This window comes from Pelodiscus sinensis, chromosome 2 (genome assembly GCF_049634645.1).
Source record: "Pelodiscus sinensis isolate JC-2024 chromosome 2, ASM4963464v1, whole genome shotgun sequence".
In the NCBI taxonomy this organism is placed as follows: domain Eukaryota; kingdom Metazoa; phylum Chordata; order Testudines; family Trionychidae; genus Pelodiscus; species Pelodiscus sinensis.
In genome coordinates, this window is record NC_134712.1 from 184,744,566 (window position 1) to 184,771,402 (window position 26,837).

Sequence of the window (26,837 nt, forward strand, 5' to 3'; positions counted from 1 at the left end):
GTTACTGTCAGGGGCAGATGACTGTTTTGCAGGGCCCCGGGCAGCGTAACTCCGTGGGGCCCCCCCCCTTTGCCACGGCGCATGCGCGGGGCTTTTTTAAGCGCGGGGCCCGGGGCGGCCGCCCCGTTCGCCCTGCCCTATATCTGCCCCTGGTTACTGTGATAGATAAGAGGGCTGGGATGTGCCAGGGTCAGATTCTATGCTCTAATTGTGCCTTCTGGCCTTAAAGTCTACTAATTAATGAAAAACTGAGTGCAGCACAGGGAGCAGCCTTTGGGCTTTACTGTGCAAGCCAGCTTGATCCCCAGACTCAGCTGTCATTAAGTGGGATGATCTAGTGGAAGCCACTCAAACATCCAGAGCAGCACAACTGGGGGTGGCTGTGGCAATGACATCACAAAGATCTGATGCAGGACCTCAGCCTATTGGTGGACACTGGTGGAGAGGTGGTGATGCCATAGAGAGACCCTCACATCAGCCAGGTAGGATAGAGGGGCAAGGCATGGGCAACCTCAGACACTCCTGTGGCTTTGCAACAGCAAGGTTCCTTCTCAAGGTCTCTCCCTGGGGACTGAGAGAGAATTAGGATTCATGTACATGAGCATGAGGAGGAACCTCATCAGAATTTTCTCCTTCTCTACTACTGATTTTGTAGTCCCCATTTAAGAAGGTAAGAGCCTCAGAGAGGTTTGGAATCTGTTCCGTCTGATCAACCTGTTTGTTACTAGCTGAATTCTAGGCACAGAATTCACTAGATTAAGGTGATTTGATTTCCTACCAAGGACTTTGTCCCATAGAGTCATTCGGGACATTGGGGGTTTGTCCTTTTAGGTTTACCTTTTCCTCCTTCTCTCCCTCTTTCTCTTCTTCTCTTGCTTCTTCCCCACCTCCACCAAGGAGAGGGGTGTGTGTGTGTATGTCAAGAGTGTTTGCTGTCTCTGTTGGAGGCCCGCAAAAAGAGAGTTGGAAGAGTGCTTGGAGACATATCCCCTCCGGTGGTGACCTGGGCCATCCTTTTGCCTCCCAGCTTTTAGAGTCCCAATGCTGATTGGCCAAGCAGGGGACTATTGACAGGGAAAACTTAAGTCCTTTTTCTTCTAAAACCAAACAAATTTGATTGTGTGGCTTCCCTGCAATTATTCTCTCTGTGCAGTTTCTAACTCTCTCTAATGTTCCAGTTCTTCTCAAATACTTTCTGAATAAAGACTCTGAGCAATTCTTGGGGTACGTCTAGACTACATGCCTCTGCCGACAGAGGCATGTAGATTAGACTACCCGGCATAGGAAAATGAAGCGGCAATTTAAATAATCGCCGCTTCATTTAAATTTACATGGCTGCCGCGCTGAGCCAATCAGCTGTTTGTCGGCTCAGCGCGGTAGTCTGGACGCTCCGCGGTCGACATCAAAGGCATTTGTCGACCTCCCAGGTATGCCTCATCCCAGGGTCAGCGCGCTTCATTTTCCTATGCCAGAGGCATGTAGTCTAGACATACCCTTGGTCTGTAGAGCCTTTGAGAGCACTGTATTCTTCTGTTCAGTCAATGAGTCCCCAGGGGCTAACTAGGGGCAGGACACCAGCCTTTCTGGGGAGGGGTGGCAGTGACATCACAAAGGCCTGTTGCAGGAGCTCAGCCTATTGGGGAAAAGTGGTGGGGAGGTGGTGACCTCACAAAGAGCCAGGCAGGATAGAGATGTAAGGCAGGGGTAACCTCAGAGACACCCTTCTTATGGCTTTGTGGGAGACTGTCCCAAAGAGGTGGGGCTGGAATTGCTCCAAGATTGATCCCCTCTGGTGGTGACTTGGACTATTCTTTGAGACATCTGCTGAGACTTCTCAGCCTCCCACTTCTCAGAGTCTCGGTGCTGATTGGCTGAGCATGGAATTATTGGCAGGGAGGAGAAGTTTTCTCAATTTCCCAAATGTGACCTATGGCTGTCCCTTCCGTTGCAGGTTCTCCACAAGGTCTTGTCTGACCCTGAGACATGCCATGCTGTGGCAGAGTCCTCAGACAGAACGGCTCCAGTACATCTTGGAGGTGAAAATGGTCAGGAGGGGCTGGGAGCTGTTTTATCTTAGCTCTGGGGGGAACTGGAAACGAGAGACCAGAAATCCATTTTCCTGTCTCTCCTTCTAGCCTGCACCTCCATGGACTGCCTTGGTCATGGCAGTGCTATGTTGGACTGACCCTTCCTCCTTCAGGGACAGAAGAAGGAAATGGAACTTCAAGTTATTGCTCTGGTTGGCTTTGGCAGTGAGAACCTCAAATCCCTCACCCCCTGCCCACACACCGTGCCTAACCTCCCATGCTCCCAGCAGGAGGTGGTGCTCACAGAAGAGACAGAGATTCCTTCCTTCCTACAGAACCAGGTGAGCCTGAAGGGAATCAGCTTTTCTCTCCTAACAGCACTGAGATTGAGGGCTGAGGGGGAGGGAATTGTCCTCACAGTCACTCCCTTCCTCTAACCAAGGACTTTTGAGCCAGCGATGAGCAAAGGTTCTGTCTCCATCCTGATGAGCTGTTCATGAATCAAGAGTTCAGAAAGGATGGTACATGTCCAGATACTGAACATTGTCCCAGACTAGAGAGATAAAGACAAACTGTGACAATCCCCTTCTTAAACACCATGATCAATGAATCAGATATTCTATCCTGAGCATAATATTCATTTGCACAGCATGTGCACTAGTCTATTGATCCCGACCTGTCTTCTCTTCCCCCTCCCCCAGTGTGTCAACTCCTGCATCAGGTACAGTGTGTCCCAGGAGAGAGCCAAGGCCATAAGGAGCAGCAGAGCCCCATTCTAATTCACCATCCTCCTCGCTGAATTTGACATAAGTGACCTCTGATCCTGCTTCCTGATGCCAGGTGTAGGTAAGCTGGATCTGATAGGCTGTAGGACCTGCAGTTGTGGACTGGGAGGCTACGTCTACACTGGCCCCTTTTCCGGAAGGGGCATGTAAATTTCACTAGTTGTCGTAGGGAAATCTTCAAAGTAAGAATAAGAGCCTCCGGAAAAGGGCACTTTTTCCGGAGGATCGGGGCCAGTCTAGACGCTCTTTTCCGGCTTTTTTAAAAGCCGGAAAAAAGCGGCGGACATTTTTATTTAAATGCCACGGGGGATATTTAAATCCCCCGCGGATTTCCCTACGACGACTAGTGAAATTTACATGCCCCTTCCGGAAAAGGGGCCAGTGTAGACGTAGCCGGAGCGTTCCCCTTGGGAAGGCAGAGTCAGAGGAGGGATAGACTTGAGTCAAATTCATCTTCTCCTGGTTCAGTGGAGGTCCTGGGACTTTAAGGGGACCATTTTCCAACCACTGCTCCAGCCAAGTTCATGCTTGGCCTTGGTGCCTTCTTGTCCTCCTGTAGCAGCTACTGGTACAAGTCCTCAGGGAGCGCCCTGCCCACATCCCTTTGCTCCAGGATCCCATGGGCGTAGGAGGAGCTGAGGGTATGTCGTGAAATGAGGAGTAACAGTAGTTAGAACTAGGAAGCCTAGTTCGAACTACCTAGTTCGTGCCCCGTGTAGCCGCGCTGCACGGGGTTCGAATCAGCGGGCTTTTAAAAATGGCGGCTCCCCGCTTATGCAAATGAAGCCCGGGAAATTCAAATCCTGGGCTTCATTTGCAAGTGCGGTATGCCTACATTACCCTCCTAGTTCGAACTAGGAGGGTAGTGTAGACATACCCTGAGAGTCTAGCTCTAGTTCTTTTCCCCCATGTCTCCAGCAGAGGGATTTGGTGAGGAAAGATTCTTGTCCCAGGGGAAGTTGGGAGCTGACCGCAGAATGCTGATGGAGCCTCCTCTCCTTTCTTTCCCTTCGAATTCACCACAGTTCCCCAAACTAGGGAACTTGGTGGCTTAGTTGTGACTGTCCATCCGTGACCCAGCCACGGACATTGACTGGCTGGCCAACGAGGGTATTTACCAGCTGTACAAACTGCTGCTACAACAGAGGTAAGGAAACTCTAAATGGGACCCAAAAGAAAAGTGACACTGAGGGTACATCTCGACTACATGCCTCTGGCAACAGAGGCATGTAGATTAGACTACCCAGCATAGGAAAATGAAGCGGTGATTTAAATAATCGCCGCTTCATTTAAATTTAAATGGCTGCCGCACTGAGCCGATCAGCTGTGTGTCAGCTCAGCACGGTAGTCTGGACGCTCCACGGTTGACATCAAAGGCATTTGTCTACCTCCCAGGTATGCCTCCTGGGATGAGGTTTACCTGAGAGATCGACAAATTCCTTTGATATTGACCTCAGAGCGTCCAGACAAACAACTGATCGGCTCAGCGCGGCAGCCATTTAAATTTAAATGAAGCGGTGATTATTTATTTGCCTATGCTAGGTATGCTAGGTAGCCGAATCTGTCACCAGAGGCATGTAGTCTAGAGGTACCCTGACAAAAGCCATGCAATGGAACCCCCGAAGAAATGATCCACCTCCCGTCTGAGACTGTCTCACAATGGTTAATGGGAGACCTCTTGAAACTCACAAAATCCTCTGACATTGGCCCCAGTGAGAGGACTGAGTCTGTCTCTCTTCTCCCCCTTCTCCATTTAGGATCAACCTTCCTTCCCAGGTACCAAGGATACTCCACTCGCTGTAGGGAGTCCTGCTATTCTGTGGGGACAGACATATAATCCAATGGGGATGGAAGAATATAGCCACCAAAATAAGATAGAGATCTGACAAGGAGAAGCTGCTAAGGAACAGTTGTCATACGGAAAGGAAGGGAATGGAGGCAGAAGCTCCTCCTACAATGGGGTGGGGGAGTCTGGCATGGGAGGTCACCGAAGAGGAAGACGAGTCCATCCCAGGGTGCCAATTGCCATTACCCTTCCTTAATCCTGGGGACATCCAAGTATCTAACTGTTGGAGGCAAAGGAGAAGTAAGGGAACAGTTAAAATGGTGGTTGTTCTTTCTCACCTGTTAATGTTATTTGGTTCCTTAAACTGTTGGAGAGTTATCTGTTTACCCCCTACCCCTTCCCTGAGTGAGTGCAGAAGAATGTCTGAGGTAAACAGCAGGAGTAAACAACAATACACACGGCCCCCAGCAGGGTGTGCACACGGCCCCAAGAGGCCTAGACTCAGAGGCTGCATGTGGCTGATCCTGGAAGAAGAGAGGGACAGAGAGGGACAGAGACACAGTGGGTTGACCATCAAGTGGAGCCTCCCAGAACGCCCTCTGCTCGGATCACCTGGCCAGCAGACCAGCTTAGGAGTCAACTTGGGAAGATCAAAGAATATGAACTGCCTTCTGCTCGCCTTATCATCCTGCCTGGGACTGTAAGTGTGATTGAGTGTATGAATGCGATTCCCCTCCCTTCCCAGTTTTAGTTGAATAAGAAATCCTTTACACTCCCATGTGGTGATCCCCTCTCCTTAGTGTTTAAAGCAGTTGCAATCCACATCCCCTTGCAACATTTTTGGTGGAGATGCCGGGGAGGAGGGGATAAGTAAAAGTCCTTTCCCCACGGGAAGTTGAGACGGTGAACTTTGGGGGACTGGGGTGCGTTGAAACGTGGTAGGCTAGCAACCCACGGCACACAGTCCAGGTTCCCGACAACAAGATGCCCATTTGGGGTAAAGGAAAGGGAGGTGTAAAGGACTCCCAGAAGGGAGGAGAAGGGTGGACTGCAGCACCTACGCCCGGACCCCTGAGGGAATGGATCCAAAGTAAAGGGGCTGACCCCTGGACTCAAGGGGCGGTGCTCTCTGGTGCTTCAGTGACTGATTTGGAACTAATGATGGAAAAATGTGTGTTGTTGTATAAGCCAGACAAGGGAAGTAAGGAGAGAGCAGCTGCTTGGCTGCTATGGCAGGCAGTACATCAGTGGCAGGCAGCTAAGAGTCAGCTAGCACAGGATGTGGAGCAGTTGAAGGAACAGAAGAAGGAACTGGAGAAAGAACGAGATATGTGGAAAGCTCAGGTGCTTACAGCCAGCGCCCAAGCCTCTTCTCTTTCTGTTGCTGCCATACAAGTGGCAGCTGCAGAAGAAGAACGAGAGCATGTCCAGGAGGAGAATAGAACTTTAAGTGAAAGGGTGCAGTGTCTCAAGGAGTTAGTTTTGGGAGACAGTAGGCCAGAGGGAAGGCTGCTTTCTAAGGGAAGAGTAGTAGCTGTAGGGCTTCCTAAGAAAAATGATCAATCCCTAGACTGGGGTGAAGATTGGGATGGGGATACTTGGGGTGACCTAGATCGCCCAGATCAAGACCCTGGAGGGCCAGATCTCAGACATCAGGTTGCAGAGATCCGGAGGGTGGTCCGGACTTATGGGCCCGCGCCCCAAGGGGGAGGAGAGGCCCTGAATATTGGGCATACAGTGGCAGAGACTGAGTTGACCCCTGCACAGGTGGTGGAGTTGGCCAAATCCTTAGGAGGACCCTCTCGTTTTGGGTTCAGTGGATGGTCCCGAGATCTAGTGACTTTGTGCCTGGATCAGAGCCTAAATATGACAGAGGCTCGGCGGGTACTAAAGGCTGCATCCGGATTGGGAGGGGACTTAGCGGGGGTGGCCCGACAGCAGGCCTGTGATACCACACATAAAGATATATTTGAGATGCTGATGGGAATGACATCAGCTGTGGGACCACGAGCATTGCTGGTGGAACTGGTTTCAGCAGCTGCCGCACCGGGGGAAGACCCCACTAGGTTTGTGGAAAGGATGGTTCTCCTGGCATGTCTGTGTGGTCGGGGTGTGCCTGTTGCAGCAAGGAGTGGTACCCCCACGTCCATAGCCCAAATAGCTTTACCTGAGGATGAATTAAGGCTAATCGCACAGGGTCTCCCAAAGTATATACAGCAGGCAATAGGGAGATGGAGGCCTGGGGAACCTGCAGACGTGGAAGCCTTGCTGGATGCTGTCCAGCAGGCTGCCCTTGTTACCCCACAACCCACAGACAGGCCACCTCCTTAGCAGAAGCCCAAACAATCACTCACCCAGAAAACATTTGGTTCACCATGGTCAACTGAAGCGAGTGTCAGCGATTCAAGAAAACTACCATGCTTTATGTTAATCTGGTTATGTGAGTTTTCTTTTAAAACAGATGGTGCCAGTATCCTGGAGCTCAAGGGCGTTTGGACTTGCAGTTTTTCCCACCACCTGCAGAACGGACCCCATGGTGGAATGAGACAACAGGCACGCATGTGAACCATTCCAACATTAATTCAACTCTGTGGTGTAAATCAGTAGACAAGTATCCCTCCATTCCTTTAAGGCCTTTTTTGCAAATTATTGCCTCCACTGCTGATGGAACCGCCTTACCCATAATTGACCCATGTGGCCACTTAGGACTAAATCGGGGAGGGAACCCATCAAGAATAGGAGATTATTATAATACTCGTCTACACACACGATGTACACCTTGGGTTCCATGGGTAGGCCCAGTAACCCTTCAACTGATCTGGCGGAATGGCAATGGATCTTTTGCTGACCCAAGCAACTCTATCTGGTGGGAGGGAATCTGGAAGCACACTAATATGGTTGCACGAACTACAACTTGTGATTGGTTCAACCGGCTTCGAGCCCGGCTTCAAAGGTGGGATCTCACTACTTCCTCCATTTTTCTTTCCACCAACTTGAGCTCACAGCAGCGGGTGATTTTGTGGTCCCAATGGTGGGATAGCAGTGTCCAAGTGATAGAGCCATGTGTCAAAGGTATTCTAAACTTATATGTAAACTGTGGAGGCCAGAACCGCAGATTTAGAGGATGGCTGTTGCAACTGCGGGGGGGATGGGTACCTGGCCGGATAGTCCCGCGGGCTCCGCCGTCACCTCTAATTTGTGCCCAAATTCCCTCTCTACAGGCGGAAGTGGTTACGGTGGCTCAGTTAGTTTTGTATCGGATTCAATTTGACATGTCTTTAATTAATGTGTCCACCGTGTGGCCCAATTGTTCTCGCCTGGTAGAAGCATGGTTGAAATTAGCTCTTAACCCCCCTTACCGTGCTAAGCGGGATTTGGGAGGGTGGGTTTTGGGAGGTTTGGGCACAGGAGCAGGCATTTTAAATGCTGTAGATATTGAAGTAGTGGCCAACAAGTTATCTGCCACAGGGTCCCTATTTCAAAAGGCCCAAAAAACGGCTGCTAGTATTTCAGAGGACTTGGCAGCTGGGCAGAGTCTTGTTGCCTCAATGGGGGTTCTACCCCTCCATCTGTTAACTAATACCCTTTCGGCCTTGGTAAAATCTTGTGTCAATCATTCTTGGGCGGAACAGTGTTTAACAGTTCAGCAAGTTTTGTTTGTAAGCTGGTTCCAGCAACATACCCTCCTAGACCAGGGTTTGGTTCCAGGGGTGGTGCAACAGCATTTTACTGAAATCGATTGGAAATACGCTCACCGTATATCCTATGTGCCTAAGGGGCCCTAGACAGGGGTTTTGTCATTATTGGCAGTTCCCCAAAAGTCCCCACACTTTACCCTGTGTACCCTGGTTCCTATGCCCCAAGCTTTAGGACCATCTCTATGGATTCCCCGTAGTGTTCACAGCCATCACCACCCACAACTGGGGTTTTTAAATTTAGGCAAAGAGTGTGTAAGCCCAAGCTTTGGTCGATGGTTATGTCCTGCCAAAGCACCAGCCAAAGATGACTGTTATTCCCCATGGGATGCTGAAACCATGTGTGTGTTGCAGCGATTACAAGAACCGGTAGTAGTATTGACCCCTAGTCCACTATTTATGTGTGTGGTTCGAGCAAATTTATCTACTGCAGTGGTGTGGACCCCATCTTCCAATATTTCTTGGTGTGCACCCAGTAATTATACTTGTTGTGTATCTAACATTATCGGGGTTGTAGTGGATGGTATATTTTCACCTGCCTTATTGCCTCCCCCAGTTGAGAATTTGGCTGTACAAGCAGTTATATGGTCATACCGACCCCCCGCCCCCCAGCATTAGCTTTGCTGTTTGGGCTGAACTACAAAAGGATGCCCAACATAGTCTCAAGAAAGCCAAAGCTGTGGCACAACAAATTAAAAATAAAGAAATACACATTATTCAACAAAGTAAATGCCTCGTAGAAATAGGGGATGAGGCTGTTCAAATTACTCAACATCATTGGTGGGACATTTTTAAAGGGTGGTCAGGATCTGCCAGATCTATCCTATGAGTTCTGGTCCACCCTGTGACGGCCTGCGTGGGTGCGAACGCCCCCTCCTGGCGGGGCAAGGGGGTTCAGCGGACCCGCCGTCTAGCCGTTCGAGTGCGATCACCCGGCCGCGAGTCCGGGCCGGGCATCATCGAACTCGTAGTTCCGTTTCCTCGGGGCGATCCCGGGTTACCAGTCTGCCCGGGTGCCGGGGTGAGGAGACAGGGTCGCCCTCGTTGGCTTGTCTGTAAGTCAGGCTCCCGTCGGGGCAGCCGAAGTGTAAGGGTCTTCGCCCCCTTGGTTAGTCACCCCCTGCAGGGTTTCGGGGTTTGGGGTTTCGAGCTAGGGAGGAGGGCGTGGGGGACCCGGGCCCACCCTCTCCACTGGGTTCCAGCCCGGGGCCCTAAGTGGGGGGAGAACGCAGTAGATGCTCCTCCCACGACAGGTGGGGTTTATTCCCGTAACGCACCTGTCCACGGGCGCCAAAAGGCCCCCGCCCCGGGCTGCTTCCACTCCCCGCTACCCTCCGCCCTGCCGGAGGGGATCCCGCAGTCACTTACCCCGCCCGAGGCGTCGGTCTCGTCCCGCGGCCGTCGTGGGGGTTCGGGGTCGTTCCCTCGTCTCCTCCACTGCGGGGGGGTTCCCCTTGGCAGCTGGGGTGGCGGTCGTGGCGGCAGCTCCCCTGGGTGCCGCCTAGTCTTGCTCCCCCGGGCCGCTTTTCAAACGGCCCGGGTGATGACGTCGGGGATGCCCGTTCCGCCCCCCGGGCATCCCAGCGTCCTCTGACGTCACGGCCGGGGCGTCCCGACCTGATGTTGGCTCCGCGCGGCCCTGGCCGTGCGGTGCGCCGTCCGGGCTCCTCACCCCTCGGATGGGGCCGTTCCCGGCCCCTCCTCCCCCGCTGGGGAGTTAGCCGCCCCTCCCCCGGCAGGGCTTCCCCCCTGGCCCGTTCTTCCCTGCTCCCGGGGCTGTCTGCCGGCCCGTCCGGCGGCCTCCAGGGTGCGCCGGCGGCCCCCGTTCTAGTGCGGACCTGCGGGGGTCCGTCACACACCTCCCCCCTTTGGAGGGACTCCCTCGGGGGGTTCGCAGTTTCTCCTATCCGCGAAAAGATGTCCGCGTTTTTGTGGGTGGCCCCCGGCCGGTGTACCACCTCAAAACAGTAGGGTTGCAGCGCTAGGTACCAGCGCATAATGCGGGCGTTCGTATCTTTCATCGTATTTAGCCACACAAGGGGGGCGTGATCTGTTATCAGCTTGAATTTATTTCCCCACAAATAATATCTCAGGGCATCAACCGCCCACCTCACCGCCAGGGCCTCCTTTTCCACAGTGGCGTAGCTTCTTTCTCTGGGTAGGAGTTTCCTGCTGAGGTATAGGATGGGGTGTTCTTATCCCTGTCGTTCCTGGGCTAGTACCGCCCCGAGTCCCACCTCTGAGGCATCTGTGTACAGGAAGAAAGGTCTATTAAAATCAGGTTGAGTTAGTACCGGGGCGTCCGACAGTTTGTCTTTTAACGTCCGGAACACCCGATCCGCTAGCGGGGTCCACCTCACCCGCGTCGGTTCTGTGTTCTTTACCAGCTCCGTCAGGGGCACCGCGAGGGTGACAAATTGCGGTACGAACCGTCTATAATAACCCGTGAGCCCCAAAAACTGCCGCACCTGTCTTTTTGTTGTTGGCCTCGGGTAGTCACGGAGCGCTTGGATTTTACTGTAAATCGGTTTCAGCTTCCTCCCCCCCCGACTGTGTATCCCAAGTAAGATACCTCGCGCTGTGCGAAGCGGCACTTTTTTGGGTTGGCCGTAAGGCCAGCCTGGGCCAAGGGCCGTTAGTATTTTTTCCAGGTGTTTCAGATGGTCCTCCCACGTCTGGCTGTAGACGACGATGTCGTCTATATAGGCGGCGGAGTATTCTTGGTGGGGGGTCAGCATGCGGTCCATTACTCTCTGAAAGGTGGCCGCCGCTCTGTGTAGCCCGAAAGGCATGGTGATGAAGTGGAATAGCCCCACGGGGGTCGAAAAGGCCGTCTTCTCCCTGGCTTCGGGGTCTAGCGGGATCTGCCAGTACCCCTTGGAGAGGTCCAAGGTCGATATGTACGCGGCTTGGCCTAGTCGTTCGAGGAGCTCGTCCACTCGGGGCATAGGGGCATAGGGTAGGCTTCGAAGCGGGAGATCGAGTTGATTTTTCTGAAATCAATACAGAACCACGTCAACCCATCCGGTTTCGGGACCAGGACGATTGGGCTCCGCCACTCGCTCCTGGACTCCTCTATCACGCCCCACTGCAGCATCTGCTGGATTTCCTGGGTGACGGTGTCCCACACCTTTCGGGGCAACGGTCGGAGTGGTTCTCGGACGATCTTCCCACCTTCGGTTTCTATTCGGTGTGTCCCTAGGGTCGTGCGTCCGGGTCGGGTGGTGAGGGTCCTTTGGTGTCGCCGGAGGACGTCCTGTAGTTGTTCCCGCTGTGGGGCCGCCAACTCCGCTCCTATCTCGCCCTCCCCTTTCAGCTCTTCCTCCCCGCCCCAGGGACCGAGGTCTTCTCCTTCGGATGGCGTGGCGATCATCAGGGCCTCGCGGGGGACCCACTTTTTCAACAGGTTCACGTGGAAGACCTGGGTGCCCCGCCGGCTCCCCGCCAGCCTGATCTCGTAGTCCACTTCTCCCACTCTCCTAACCACCTCAAAGGGTCCCTGCCACTGGGCCAGCAGTTTGGACTCCTTTGTCGGGAGTAGGAGCATCACCCGATCCCCTGGTTGGAACTCCCTTAGACGAGCCTTGGCATCATAATACCAGGCCTGACGCCTCTGGGTGTCCTCCAGGTTTAATCGGGCGTATTCTCCGAGTCGGCTTAGTCTTTCACGCAGCTCTGCGATGTATTGGACGGTCCCCCTTCCCGAGGTGGCCTGGCTCTCCCATCCCTCACGCAGCAAGTCTAGAATCCCCCTGGGGTGGCGCCCGTAGAGGAGCTCGAAGGGCGAAAAGCCCGTTGATGACTGGGGGACTTCCCGGACCGCGAATAGGAGGCCGGGGAGCAGCTGGTCCCATCCCCAGGGTTCGTCCTGCACGAATCGTCTCAGTATGCCTTTTAACGTCTAATTAAATCTTTCGACCAGCCCGTGCGTCTGGGGGTGATAGACGGAAGTCTGGAGCCGCCGAATCTTCAACAGGCGGCACAGTTCCCGGATGACCCGGGAAGTGACGTTCGGGCCTTGGTCCGTGAGGATCGCCTGGGGGAGGCCCACCCTCGAGAAAATCTTCAGCAATTCTCGGGCCAGGGTAAGGGCCTTGGTGTTCCTGAGCGGGACTGCCTCAGGGTAGCGGGTCGCGTAGTCTATTACGACCATAATATACCGGTGTCCCCTCCCTGAAGGTTCGAGGGGCCCCACCAAATCCATCGCTATGCGTTCAAACGGCACCGTAACTATGGGGAGGGGTACCAATGGCGCCTTCGGCACCCGGGCCGGGGCCGTGCGCTGGCACTCGGGGCAGGACTCGCAGAAGTCGCTTACGGCTCGGAATACCCCGGGCCAATAAAACCTCTGGAGTACCCGCACGAGGGTCTTTTCCCGCCCGAGATGGCCCGACCACGGATTGGCGTGCCCTAATTCTAGGACCTCCCATCAGAACCGCGCCGGGACTACCAGCTGTTTGAGTTCCCTCCCCTCTCTCTTTGGTCACCCGATAAAGGCGGTCGTTCAGTACCTGGAAGTTCAGTCCCTGGGCTGGGGGGTCCGGGTCCCCGTCCATCTCCCTTGGGCCGTCGGCCTGCTCCCAGGCATGCTGGAGCAACGGGTCTTGTCTTTGTTCTACTACAAAATCGGGGGCCTCCTCCACCTGCAGGCACGCGTCTCTGCCGGTGTTTTCCCGGGGTTGTTGTTCGTCGCTCCGAGCCCCTTGGTCCTGCAGCAATCGCCCAAATTCGGGCCAGTCTCGTCCGATTAGTACGGGGTAGGGTAGGTGCGGGGCCTTCCCCACTCTCCAGGTCCGTTCTTGTCCGCCCCCGGCTAGGTGTACCCAGACAGTGGGGTACGCCTTCACGTCACCGTGGACACATTTCATCCATACGGGCTCCCCGACGGGCCGTCCCGGGGGGATCAGGTCCGCCCGCACCAGGGTTATCGTCGTGCCTGAGTCCACCAGGGCCTTCACGCACCGGCCTCCAACCCTCACGTCCGCGAGGACTCTCTGCTGCCCGCGTTCCCCCCCTCCGGTGGCTTCTGCTCGCTCTTCTTGGGCCAGGGTACAGTCCATGAGCGGGCAGTCACATTTAAAGTGCCCCTCTTGCCCGCACTGGAAGCAGGGCCCCCTCGGGCCGGGCCGGGGGTCTTTGGGGGGCCTCTCGGGGTTGTCTTCCCCCTCTGGTCTCTCCGGGGCTTTGGTTGGCCACACGGGGGCCAGCCGGGGGATATTGTCCCTCCCTCGCCGGTTCCCCGGGGCCTGGGCCCTCTCGGAGGGCTTACCTTGAGGTCGCGCGCCCCCAGTCCTCGGGCCCAGCAGCGTCTCCCGACGGTTGCTACCTTCTTCCGTCTCCGCCAAGAGGTGGGCCTCCATCAGGCCCACCGCCTCGTTCACGGTCGTGGGTCGGTTCCGCCGCACCCACCGTTGTCCGTCCCGGGGCAAGATGTGGACGAATTGCTCCAGGACAATCAGCTCCAGGACCTGAGTATCCGTTTTGTGTTCTGGCTCCAACCACTGGGTCGCCCACTCTCGGAGGCGCTGGGCCACCGCCCTCGGTCGATCCCCCGCCTTAAAGGACTCCTATCGGAACTTCTGGCGACAAGTTTCGGGAGAGTGTCCTATTTGGTCCAAGATTGCCTCTTGGACCTTGTGATAATTTAGGGCGTCGTTGACGGATAGGCTCCGGTAGGCCAGTTGGGCGGGCCCTGTAAGGTACGGGGCCAGCAGGGCCGCGGTAGCCACCCGCTCAAAGGTTGTCAGGAAAGCCTCAGGGTCGTCCTGAGGCCCCAACTTCGTGAGCCGGAGGGGCAACCCGGGTCCCTCCATGGGTCCCGTAGAGTTTGTTGCTGGCGCGCCGACTCTTTTTTCTACGGTCTGGCGCCATTGCTCCTGCTGCGCCGACAGTTCCCGTACCAGCTGTCGCTGGTGCTCCTGGAACTGAGTGGTGAGTTGCTGGATTAACTGTGTCTGTTGCTCCTGCTGGGCCTGTTGCTGTCTCTGCTGTGTCTCCCTGAGCCAATCCAATAGCTGGCGTGGCTCCATCGTGAGGGCTGCATCGTCGTCGTCGTTGGTGGCCCTCCGTGGGCGCCAACTGCCCGGGCGTCTAGAGTCTGTGTGACAAGGGGGGCACAACCGCTAGCACCCACATTCTCCACCACTGTGACGGCCTGCGTGGGTGCGAACGCCCCCTCCCGGCGGGGCAAGGGGGTTCAGCGGACCCGCCGTCTAGCCGTTCGAGTGCGATCACCCGGCCGCGAGTCCGGGCCGGGGATCAGCGAACTCGTAGTTCCGTTTCCTCGGGGCGATCCCGGGTTACCAGTCTGCCCGGGTGCCAGGGTGAGGAGACAGGGTCGCCCTCGTTGGCTTGTCTGTAAGTCAGGCTCCCGTCGGGGCAGCCGAAGTGTAAGGGTCTTCGCCCCCTTGGTTAGTCACCCCCTGCGGGGTTTCGGGATTTGGGGTTTCGAGCTAGGGAGGGGGCTGTGGGGGACCCGGGCCCGCCCTCTCCACCGGGTCCCAGCCCGGGGCCCTAAGTGGGGGGAGAACGCAGTAGACGCTCCTCCCACGACAGGTGGGGTTTATTCCCGTAACGCACCTGTCCACGGGCGCCAAAAGGCCCCCGCCCCGGGCTGCTTCCACTCTCCGCTACCCTTCGCCCTGCCGGAGGGGATCCCGCAGTCACTTACCCCGCCCGAGGCGTTGGTCTCGTCCCGCGGCCGTCGTGGGGGCTTGGGGTCGTTCCCTCGTCTCCTCCACTGTGGGGGGCGGTTCCCCTTGGCAGCTGGGGTGGCGGTCGTGGCGGCAGCTCCCCTGGGTGCCGCCTAGTCTTGCTCCCCCGGGCCGCTTTTCAAACGGCCCAGGTGATGACGTCGGGGATGCCCGTTCCGCCCCCCCGGGCGTCCCGACCTGACGTTAGCTCCGCGCAGCCCTGGCCAAGCGGTGCGCCGTCCGGGCTCCTCACCCCTCGGATGGGGCCGTTCCCGGCCCCTCCTGCCCCGCCGGGAAGTTAGCCGCCCCTCCCCCGGCAGGGCTTCCCCCCTGGCCCGTTCTCCCCTGCTCCTGGGGCTGTCTGCCGGCCCGTCCGGCGGCCTCCAGGGTGCGCCGGCGGCCCCCGTTCTAGTGCGGACCTGCGGGGGTCCGTCACACACCCTATTGTGGGACTCTTGTTATTGTTAATTGTGTTCTTTATTGTATTTTTATGTCTATGTTGTTATACTCGTAGATTGGTAAATAGAGTAGTACGCCTTCAACAGGTAACCTTTGCCCTCCAACGACATCACCTAATGGGATGATCAATAGATCAAGGGGCGGGGTGTTGGAGGCAAAGGAGAAGTAAGGGAACAGTTAAAATGGTGGTTGTTCTTTCTCACCTGTTAATGTTATTTGGTTCCTTAAACTGTTGGAGTGTTGTCTGTTAACCCCCTACCCCTTCCCTGAGTGAGTGCAGAAGAATGTCTGAGGTAAACAGCAGGAGTAAACAACAATACACACAGCCCCCAGCAGGGTGTGCACACGGCCCCAAGAGGCCTAGACTCAGAGGCTGCATGTGGCTGATCCTGGAAGGAGAGAGGGACAGAGAGGGACAGAGACACAGTGGGTTGACCATCAAGTGGAGCCTCCCAGAACGCCCTCTGCTCGGATCGCCTGGTCAGCGGACCAGCTTAGGAGTCAACTTGGGAAGATCAAAGAATATGAACTGCCTTCTGCTCACCTTATCATCCTGCCTGGGACTGTAAGTGTGATTGAGTGTATGAATGAGATTCCCCTCCCTTCCCAGTTTTAGTTGAATAAAAAATCCTTTACACTCCCATGTGGTGATCCCCTCTCCTTAGTGTTTAAAGCAGTTGCAATCCACATCCCCTTGCAACACTAACATGCCCTTGTCCTCTTGTTAAAAACAGGCCTGGGCCAATGGGACCCTGCCTCACCACCCCTAGCAGAACCTGCTTTACTTGGAGGAGGAGTTTTAAAGGGAGCCTGTAATGGGATGTACATGCCCACTCACTAGCTCAGAAACCAAAGGGTTCTTCCAGGTTAGCAGCAGCTGGGAAGCAGAGTGGCAGGGCTGCTAAAGAGGAGTGAGCAGACAGGAGTAAGGTACTCCTGTCAGCAGACTGCTAGAGAGCCATCCCAAGACAGTTCCTCAGCAAGGGGCAAAGAGGCCAACACACCAAACCCCTGATGGGCCTGAGGACAGAGTGAATTTCCAGATTCCTGGACTTGAAGCGTGGAGTAACAACTACTCTGAGCTGAGTGAGCCAGAACCACATCCTCCCCATTTGGCCAGGGGATGCACCTTTGCACTGACGCATCACCTCCCAGAGCCAGACAGCTCTGAACGGGGAGAGACAACAGAGAACAATCAAAATGTATGGAGACCCTACTAGTGATCCTCCTGCACTTGCCTGGCCACTCCCTTTTCAGGTGGGACACCCAGTGTGAGAAATGCTGCATTAGGGGATTCCGCTACAATTCTGAAATCCAATATGGCCAGTAGTTCTAGGCAGGCCCTTTCCCACAATTTCCATGGAAGTGCTTGAATATTCGCAGGAAAGTTTTTTATATTTCAAATAACTGGATGGAGACTGGAGAACCAGTGCTCAGGCTTGGGGCGAGACTGCTCTAATTGTGAACGTAGGAGCTGAGTCACACCAGGGGTTTCTGTTCAGTGTATAGAATGCTCTACAATATGCTGTGCGAGATACAATTTTATATAGTAGTAATTTAATTTCTATGCCCTAAAACACTGTATTCACTGACAACTGGTATAACTTATGAAAAAGTCATAAAGGCAAAAAGTTGATCTTGAGAGCTGAACTCTTGCACAGGAGGTACTTGTCGATGTGACAGCAATTAAGTTTCCACTGGCTGTATCTTTGTAAATGGAGGGAAAGAGGCTCTTGTGGTTAAGGCATTGGACTGTGACTTAGGAAACCTGCTTTCAGTTTTCAAGTCTGGTCACAGACTTACTGTGTATCCAAACACAACTCACTTAGGGTCTGACTACAGTGCAGTGAGCCTCTCAGTCCCAGGTCTCCTGACTCGGTGAGTCTCAAAGCCCCAGGTCTCCTGACCCAGGCTCACACTACAGGGCTAAAAATAACAACGTGGATATTCCCACTAGAGCTAAAGCCTGGGTTTCGAGACCAACCCCCCCTTATTGGGTTTTAATTAATGACGGCAATTAATGGAAGAAAATCCTTTCATCTGCTTGAATTTTAAAAATGCTTTTATAATGTCAAAGGTTTGTGAGCCTTTAGAGCCATCTGATTGTTTCATCTGCAAACACCTGGAAGATAATAAGGTAATAGGTAACAGTCAGCATGGATTTGTAAAGAACAAATCATGTCAAACCAATCTGATAGCTTTCTTTGATAGGATAATGAGTCTTGTAGATAAGGGAGAAGTGGTGGACACGGTATACCTAGACTTTAATAAGGCATTTGATACAGTCTCGCATGACCTTCTTATCAATAAACTAGGCAAATACAACTTGGATGGGGTTACTATGAGATGGGTACACAACTGGCTGGATAACCATTCTCAGGGTATGTCTACACTACAAAGTTAATTCGAACTAACGGATGTTAGTTCGAATTAACTTTGATAGGCGCTACACTAGCGCTCCTCTAGTTCGAACTTAATTCGAACTAGCGGAGTGCTTAGTTCGAACTAGGTAAACCTCATTGTACGAGGACTAAGCCTAGTTTGAATTTACTAGTTCAAATTAAGGGGTGTGTAGCCCCTTAATTCAAACTAGTGGGAGGCTAGCCCTCCCCAGCTTTCCCTGGTGGCCACTCTAGCCAGTACCAGGGAAACTCTATTGCCCCCCTCCTGGCCCTGGAGCCCTTAAAGGGGCACGGGCTGGCTACGATGCCCGTGCCAGGTGCAAGCCTGCCAGCACCCAGCTAGCAGACCCTGCACCTGGCACAGCTCGAGCCAGCCACCCGATGCCCCCCAGCCCGCCCCCTCTTCCCGGGACCAGGCTGGCGGCTTCCGGGAGCTTGCCAGGGACCGCAAGAGGCGGGCACCCGCCTGGGCTAGTGCGGACATCGTGGACCTCGTCCACGACCTCCGCACTAGACACAGGAAAGTGGCTGTCTAGGGCAGGAGAGCTGCCAGCCTGGCTACCCAGGAGCAGGTGTGCATGAAAATCAAGGTGGTCCACTGAGACCCCCGACCCTGAGGCCTGAGCTTACAATGGCCGTACTGGGTCAGACCAAAGGTCCATCTAGCCCAGTAGCCTGTCTGCCGACAGCAGCCAACCCTAGGGACCCTGGAGGGGATGGACCGAAGACAGTGACCAAGCCATTTGTCTCGTGCCATCCCTCTCCAGCCTTCCACAAACTTTGGGCGGGGACACCACTCCTACCCCCTGGCTAATACCACTCCATGGACCCAACCTCCATGACTTTATCTAAGTTCTCTTTAAACTCTGTTCTACTTCTAGCCTTCACAGCCTCCTGCAGCAAGGAGTTCCACAGGTTGACTCTTTGCTTTGTGAAGAACAACTTTCTGTTACTAGTTTGAAGCCTGCTACCCATTCCTTTCCTTTGGTGTCTTCTAGTCCTCCGATTATGGGAACTAATGAAGAACTTTTCTTGATGCACCCTCTCCACCCCACTCATGCTTTTATAGACCTCTATCCTATCCCCCCTCAGTCTCCTCTTTTCTAAACTGAAAAGTCCCAGTCTCTTTAGCCTCTCTTCATTTTCCAAACCTCTGATCATTGTAGTTGCCCTCCCCTCTCCCAGCCTCTCTCTTCCCCTCTCCCACCTCCTTTTCCCAGTCTCCCCAAGTTTTGGTCAATAAAGAGAGATTCTATTTTTGACCACATGTTTTCTTTATTTTGTACATCAGGAAGGGGGGCTAGGGAAGGGTAAGTGGAAGGAGGTGAGGGAGGAATGGGGTACGAGCCCCCGATGGGGAGGACTGGGCTGGCTCTGCGGGCTTCTGGGGGTGGAAGTTCTCCTGCAGTCCCCCAATTACCCCCTCTCCCCAGATGGCAGCCTGCGGCAAGTGCAGCCGGTCTGATGGCCGAGTGCTGTGATGTGCCCAGTGTGGGCACTCAGGGCACTCCAAGCCAGGACTGCTTTGCAAGCGGGGCACCCCTGAGAACTGTCTGTCCGGGGTGGGGGTCGGGTCCCTTTAAGCACAGCCCTCGGCTAGCCTGAGGCAGCAGCTCCATGCTCTAAGTCCTCATCTGATGCCCTGCTGGCACTGCTTCCGGCCATCCTTAACCCCGGTTCATGGTCCACTTAATGTGGACATGCTAGTTCGAATTAGCAAAACGCTAATTCGAACTAGTTTTTTAGTCTGGATCCATTAGTTTGAATTAGCTTAGTTCGAATTAACTAATTCGAACTAAGTTAGTTCGAATTAGCGCTGTAGTGTAGGCATACCCTCAGGGAGTTGTTATTAATGGTTCACAAACATGCTGGAAGGACATAAGAAGTGAGGTTCCGCAGGGGTCTGTTTTGGGACCGGTTCTGTTCAATATGTTCATCAATGATTTAGATATTGGTATAGAGAGTATGCTTATTACGTTTGCAGATGATATGAAGCTAGGAAGGGTTGCAAGTTCTTTGGAGGATAGGGTCAAAATTCAAAATGATCTGGACAAACTGGAGAAATGGCCTGAAGTAAATAGGATGAAGTTTAATAAAGACAAATGCAAAGTACTCCACTTAGGAAGGAACAATCAGTTTCACACATACAGAATGGGAAGTGACTGTCTAGGAAGCAGTATGGCAGAGAGGGATCTAGGGGTCATAGAGGACCACAAACTAAATATGAACCAACAGTGTGATGCTGTTGCAAAAAAAGCAGATGTGATTCTGGGATGCATTAACAGGAGTGTTGTGAGCAAGACACGAGAAGTCATTCTTCTGCTCTACTTTGCACTGATTAGGCCTCAGTTGGAGTATTGTGTCTAGTTCTGGGCATCACATTTCAAGAAAGCTGTGGAGAAATTGGAGAAGGTCCAGAGAAGAGCAACAAGAATGATTAACGATCTAGAGAACATGACCTATGAAGAAAGACTGAAAGAATTGGAAAGGAGAAGACTGAAAGGGGACATGGTAGTGGTCTTCAGGTATTTAAAATGGTGTTACAAAGAGGAGGGAGAAAATTTCTTCTCTTTGGACTCTGAGGATAGGGCAAGAAGCAATGGGCTTAAATTGCAGCAAGGGAGGTTTAGGTTGGACATTAGGAAAAACTTCCTGTCAGGGTAGTTAAACACTGGGGGTATGTCTACACTACCCCGCTAGTTCAAACTAGCGGGGTAATGTAGGCATACCGCACTTGCAAATGAAGCCCGGGATTTGAATTTCCCGGGCTTCATTTGCATAAGCCGGGCGCCGCCATTTTTAAATCCCGGCTGGTTCGAACCCCGTGCCGCACGGCTACACGTGGCACGAAGTAGGTAGTTCGGACTAGGCTTCCTAGTTCGAACTACCGTTACTCCTCATTCCATGAGGAGTAACGGTAGTTCGAACTAGGAAGCCTAGTCCGAACTACCTAGTTCGTGCCGCGTGTAGCCGCGCGGCACGGGGTTCGAACCAGCCGGGATTTAAAAATGGCGGCGCCCGGCTTATGCAAATGAAGCCCGGGAAATTCAAATCCCGGGCTTCATTTGCAAGTGCGGTATGCCTACATTACCCCGCTAGTTCGAACTAGCGGGGTAGTGTAGACATACCCTGGGATAAATTTCCCAGGGAGGTTGTGGAATCCCCATCTCTGGAGTTATTTAAGAGCAGGTTAGATAGACATCTATCAGGGATGGTATAGATGGTGCTTGGTCCTGCCGTGAGGCCAGGGGACTGGACATGATGACCTCTTGAGGTCCCTTCTAGTTCTAGTGTTCTATGATTCTATGATATTTGGAGATTGTTTTCCTCTCACCAATCACTTTGTTGCATTTCACATTTAACTTATTCTCTTTCCATTGTCAAAATGTTCTTTGAAACTCTTGCTACATATTTTTTTTACTTGAGACAGTGACTGAGAGAAAACAATATACAAAAGAAATTGTTTTCAGAAGTAAGGAGATTGGTGAAGAGACCTCCAAAAAACTGGAAAAAATCATCTTTCAACATGCAATGATGTTTTATAGAGTTACATAATGATATTTCATAGTGTATTGTTTTGTCACCATTTAATATTTTGTTTAATTGCAGGAGAGGGGCAAAACCCCGAAGACATACCTAAATATGCTGCTTAGCAAGTTTAAAGCAGGGAGAATAATTTTACTAGTGATAAACTAAAAAGAAATGCCCTACAGCTTGTCTTTAAGCATGAACAACATACTTCTGATCAGTAGAACTAGTTAACAAGTCGATAATTGCACCATCTGGTAAATCCCAATATTATGACACAACCCTTCTTACCAGAGTTTAGTGTAACCATAAACTCAAGATTTGCTCAAAGCAACATTTCAGAAATCCATTGATTAAATTTATGAATATTTATTGTGAAATTTGTATTTAAACTCTCGGGATTTTATAGTATGACTAGCAGATATAAATATTACATTCCTTGGTTTCTCTGTCAACTCTGCCAATAAATGTATAAGTACGTTCAAAAATATTTTAGTTCTCGTGTTGAACAAAACTTGGTATGTGGCCAGAAATGGAATTTTTTGTCACAATCAAGAGCAACTCGCTTAATTTTGTGTGACTTAAACCCCCTAGTTTATGTCCCAATTGTCTTGCACTCACTGATTACAAGAAATAGGAACACTTGGGCTACATCTACACTGGCAGCTTCTTGCGCAAGAACTGTTTTGTGGAAGAGTTCTTGCACAAAAAGTCTTCCACAAGAGCGCGTCTAAACTGGCATGTGCTTGTGAAGAGTGGCATGTGAAATGAGGAGTAACGGTAGTTCGAACTAGGAAGCCTAGTTCGAACTACCTAGTTCGTTCCCCGTGTAGCCGCGCTGCACAGGGTTCGAACGAGCGGGGTTTTAAAAATGGCGGCGCCCCGCTTATGCAAATGAAGCCCGGGAAATTCAAATCCCGGGCTTCATTTACAAGTGCGGTATGCCTACATTACCCTCCTAGTTCGAACTAGCGGGGTAGTGTAGACATACTCTTTGACTCTCTATATATTTTAGAGTGCATCTGTCTGTCTATGCATGTGTGAGTCCATTTGGCCAAGACTTCCTTTTAAACTGTTAGAGGTAGGACCACCAAATTTGGCATGCAGCTTCCTCTTACCATGACTTAAAATAAGGACAGGGTTCGGTTGTGCCTAGAAAATGGAAAGTGCCAGGAATGGGACTATTTTTCATAACATGGAAAGGGAGGGGGCAGAAAGGGGAAAGATATGAAAGGGAGGGGACAGAGAGGAGGGATGCAACACCAAGGGAGTGGCCAACAGGGCTGGGGGTCCACCATGTTTCCTGCCACCAGACTGGGTAAGGAGCCTCCCTTCCCCAAACCCAGAGCCTGGCCCTCCATGTGGGGAGCCTTCAAGCCACATAGGGGGTATCGGAGGGGCAGCTGGAGGGGGGAAGACCCTGGAGCATGTCCTCCCCAGATAGCCTGGAGGCTGTGGGAAGCCACTGGAGGGCAGCAGCTGGAGGGGGAGTTGCCCCCTGAAGCCTGACCCCTCCCTGTAGTCCCCTGCAGGCTGTGGAGGGCCCCTGTAGGTGGCAGCCCCCAGAGCCTCCCTCCTCCCCTCCCCCACAGCCTGCAGGGGACTACTGGAGCTCAGGGGCAGCCCACAGATCCTAGCCCCCTCCAGACAGCTTTCCAGCTGCAGGAGGACGCTGAAGGCCACAGGCATCCCACGGATCCTGGCCAGCCTCCAAACTGACTGCAGGATGGAGGAGGCCACTGGAGGCTGGGGGTAGCCCCCAAAGTGCTGCCCCTGCTGGAGGCCAGAGCCAGCCCACAGAGTGCAGCACCCCACAACAGGTTCAGGATGGGGGGGGGGCTCTGCCCCAAGCAAGGCCCCCCTTGGAGCAACTGCAGGCTTGGGGGCAGCCGCAGGCCGGGGGCTGCTCCCCCAACAGGCTGCAGGCTGGGGGATGGGAGCAACTGGAGGCTTAGGCCATTCTGTAGAGCTTTAACCCCTACCTGACAAGCACACAGACCCGGATCCCCACCCTCCAGGGAGAACAGCCCTGGTTCCACTGGCCGTGGAACACTGCCACAGCCCTCTGGGAGGAGCCTCTATCAGAGCAGCACCACCCTCACCTCTTTCCCCACCTCCCAGCCCCTGGGCCTGAGCCCCCTGCCCTAAATCCTGCATCTCCCATCTTCCTTGACTTCTACACCCCCACCCCGTCCCTCTGAGTCCCCCCCACCTCCTTCCCTCTGCCCTGAGGCCCCCACACCTCACCTTGAGCCTCCCCAAACTTCCCCATCCTCTTCCTTAAGCCATCCACCACCTACCTCTCCTCACCTCCAAACCCTCACTCCAGCCTTCATTTTAAAAAAACAGTCGTTGAACTAAATCATGTGCATTTTTCATTTATTTTTAAAAAATACTTCAGTTAAAGACCTGAGCAAGGCTGGGTACATCTGCTAGTATGGCATAATACATGCCTCTTATTTTGGAACACAATGGTCACAGACCATAATGTTGGAACTGAAAGTTTTATTCTTTTTATATTTGTATTTTATGTTTAGTAATGTAGTAATGTAAGGTAATATGTATAATTATATTTAACATTATAGTAAGTTAAATTCTTTAGTTAAGTATATATCTCCTATATTTCCTTGTTCTAAAGTTTAGTAAGCTTAGTAAGTAAAGAGACAGGATCTCATATTGTGTCTATGTTAATGAGATTAGAAATATTAAAGATCCGGGCCTTCTATGTGAATTGTTTTGATTTTGATTTTGATTAAAATAAAACACTGCTGTTTACTTTTGAAGGATTCTGTGAGAAAGACTGTATGAATGAGATACGGTGTGAAGGTCATCGTTAGAGCCAGATGGTCAAGAGAGAAGGAGGAGAATGTGGGGTGAAGACAAACTGTAAAAGACAGACTGCGAAGAAATATATCGGCGTCAGAAAAACTGTAAGTGCATACCCACGGTCGAGAATTGATCAGATTGGCAGAATTGACGGCTCTAAAGGTGAAAGGCAGGCACCCCTGAAAACAACTGATTAAATCCAGGACAGGATGAGCCTTTCGAGATGTTTTGGGAATGAATGTCAACATCAAAAGATAACTAACCGGTCACAGGCTGACAGAGCAGAATCCATTGATTTCAACAAAGAAAAGGATTATAAAAGCAGGGTGCTTTGTTATGGAACTTTGAGTTCTTCTTGCCACCAACTCCAGAAGAACATCAGATCAATCAACCGACAGAGCCCAGCTCCCCCTCTGTGATCAATCTGGCTGGCCACTAGACTGATACAGAATCTGGACTGGTAACTATAACATCATCTGGCGGGATTGTATATACATGGTGTTTGTGTGTGTGAGTGATTGAAAAGCATATGCAACTGTTGTATTCTCAATAAATGCAGCGTACTGCCTTTTCCCCTATACAAAATCTCTTGTGCTTCATTTAAGCACAACAATAATGGTGATGCCACGAGTCTATTCCTTATTTCACTTCAGAATAACTCAGCTTTCCCAAAGGAACCCTATCCTACACTTGTTTTCAATGGAGCTTACTCAAAATTAAGTGCACTTTAAGCACAATCAGTCTTAGTTTTTTTGGTTACTTGGAATCAGATCTGCATCAAAATGACAGTGGAAGTGGGGAAGATGAGAGCTGAGGGTGTGTCTAGACTACATGCCTCCGTCGATAGAGGCATGTAGATTAGCCAGATCGGCAGAGGGAAATGAAGCCGCGATTAAAATAATCGTGGCTTCATTTAAATTTAAATGGCTGCCCCGCTCTGCCGATCAGCTGTTTGTCGGCAGATCGGGGCAGTCTGGACGCGACACGCCGACAAAGAAGCCTTTCTTGATCGGCACAGGTAAACCTGGTTTCACGAGGCATACCTGTGCTGATCAAGAAAGGCTTCTTTGTCGGCGCGTCGCGTCCAGACTGCCCTGATCTGCCGACAAACAGCTGATCGGCAGAGCGGGGCAGCCATTTAAATTTAAATGAAGCCGCGATTATTTTAATCGCGGCTTCATTTCCCTCTGCCGATCTGGCTAAGCTACATGCCTCCGTCGACGGAGGCATGTAGTCTAGACACACCCTAGTTGTAGAAGTTTTAAGGGCATATTTAGTGGTCTGAGGACTTGTCAATTAGAGTTAATAAAATTTGAAAATAAAAACAAAACAGATTTTAAGGACAGCCATAAGCCAGCAACTCAGGGGACTGCTAAAATCGCAAATGTGAAACATATTTCATTAAACTAAATCTTAATTGTTACATAAATAAGTGCTATCATGTTTGTGTGCATGATTTAGTTCCAATTTCTTACCAATTTCTAATGTACTGCTGCTACATCTGCACTTGACACAGGTAATGAGTATTTAGGGTTGCCAGACGGTTTAACAAAAAATACCAAAGGCCCCCCTTGCTCCCTCAAAAAAAACACAGTGAAAAAATTCTGTTGAGAAAAAAGGGGGAGGGGCAAAGTTGTTAAGCAAAAAATAAAAGGGGCGGGGGGCGCTGTGTCTTTAAATGGCCCTGCGCGCCTCACTCCCCTGCCAGGTGTGGCAAGGAAAAATTGTTCCAGCCGGGCTTCCATCTGAGGGAAACACTGGACATTTCACATGTCCTGTATTTTCTGGGTTTTTTACTGGACGGGGGACCCAAATAACAGGCAGTCCGGGTAAAAACTGGACACCTGGCAACCCTATGAGTATTATGTACCATTTCATAAATTTATAAAAATCAAGTTATCTAAAAAAGTCACACAAAGTATACTCTTTTAGATGTTGCAAAATGCTGAACTGAGCTGTAAATTAACGTGTTTTAGTGTTCAGATTTGCACCATTGGTTGAAGAAATATGTGAAGAAGTATCAGTGAGAAGCTTCATTTAAATTCATGATTTTTTGGGGGTGATTTCAATCATGATTTAAATCACCTTGATTTAAATAAATCCACCCTGATTGCTTTAAGAACACAACCTGCCCACGGTTCAATGATTCTACATGATGGTAGATCTTCCATTAACATAGCTGTGTCTACATCAGATGTTAGCATAGCTATGGATTTTTTACACCCTGGAGCACTGTACCTATGTCAACCTAAATTTTAAGTATAGATTAGGCCTTAGTAGTACTTGCAGTATATGGAATTTTAAGAACTAGAGTGACTTTATGTGATTTACTGTACCTCTATAAAGCGTTTTGTATGGTAGAGTTCAAAAGACTTGTCAATTAGTAGTTGTAAGTGGAATTAAGGTTGGAGACATAATTAGAGAATGAAGTGAGGCTACATAAAGTTGTAAATAATAGACCCTCTTGCCAGGCTAACTTTATTGCTTTGCTATCCATTTACTTTTCTGGTTGATGTTGTTCAGATCCAATTAAAGTAACTATATTCTATTTTAAAGGGCATGGTTAGCGGATTGGATTCAGGGAAACAAACACAGCACTGGAACTGGGATGTTTCCCATTGTCATTAGCAATGTGAT

At 51.7% G+C, this 26,837-nt stretch overlaps 1 long non-coding RNA gene across 1 annotated transcript; it reads left to right on the forward strand.

Moving 5' to 3' along the window:
* The first annotated feature begins 536 nt into the window (after positions 1-536).
* LOC112547630 (uncharacterized) lies at positions 537-3,960 on the forward strand. The gene is made up of 5 exons (XR_003091400.2): positions 537-670; positions 1,952-2,036; positions 2,136-2,368; positions 2,729-2,873; positions 3,838-3,960. It is a non-coding gene; the product is annotated as an uncharacterized LOC112547630 (long non-coding RNA).
* The last annotated feature ends 22,877 nt before the right edge of the window (positions 3,961-26,837 follow it).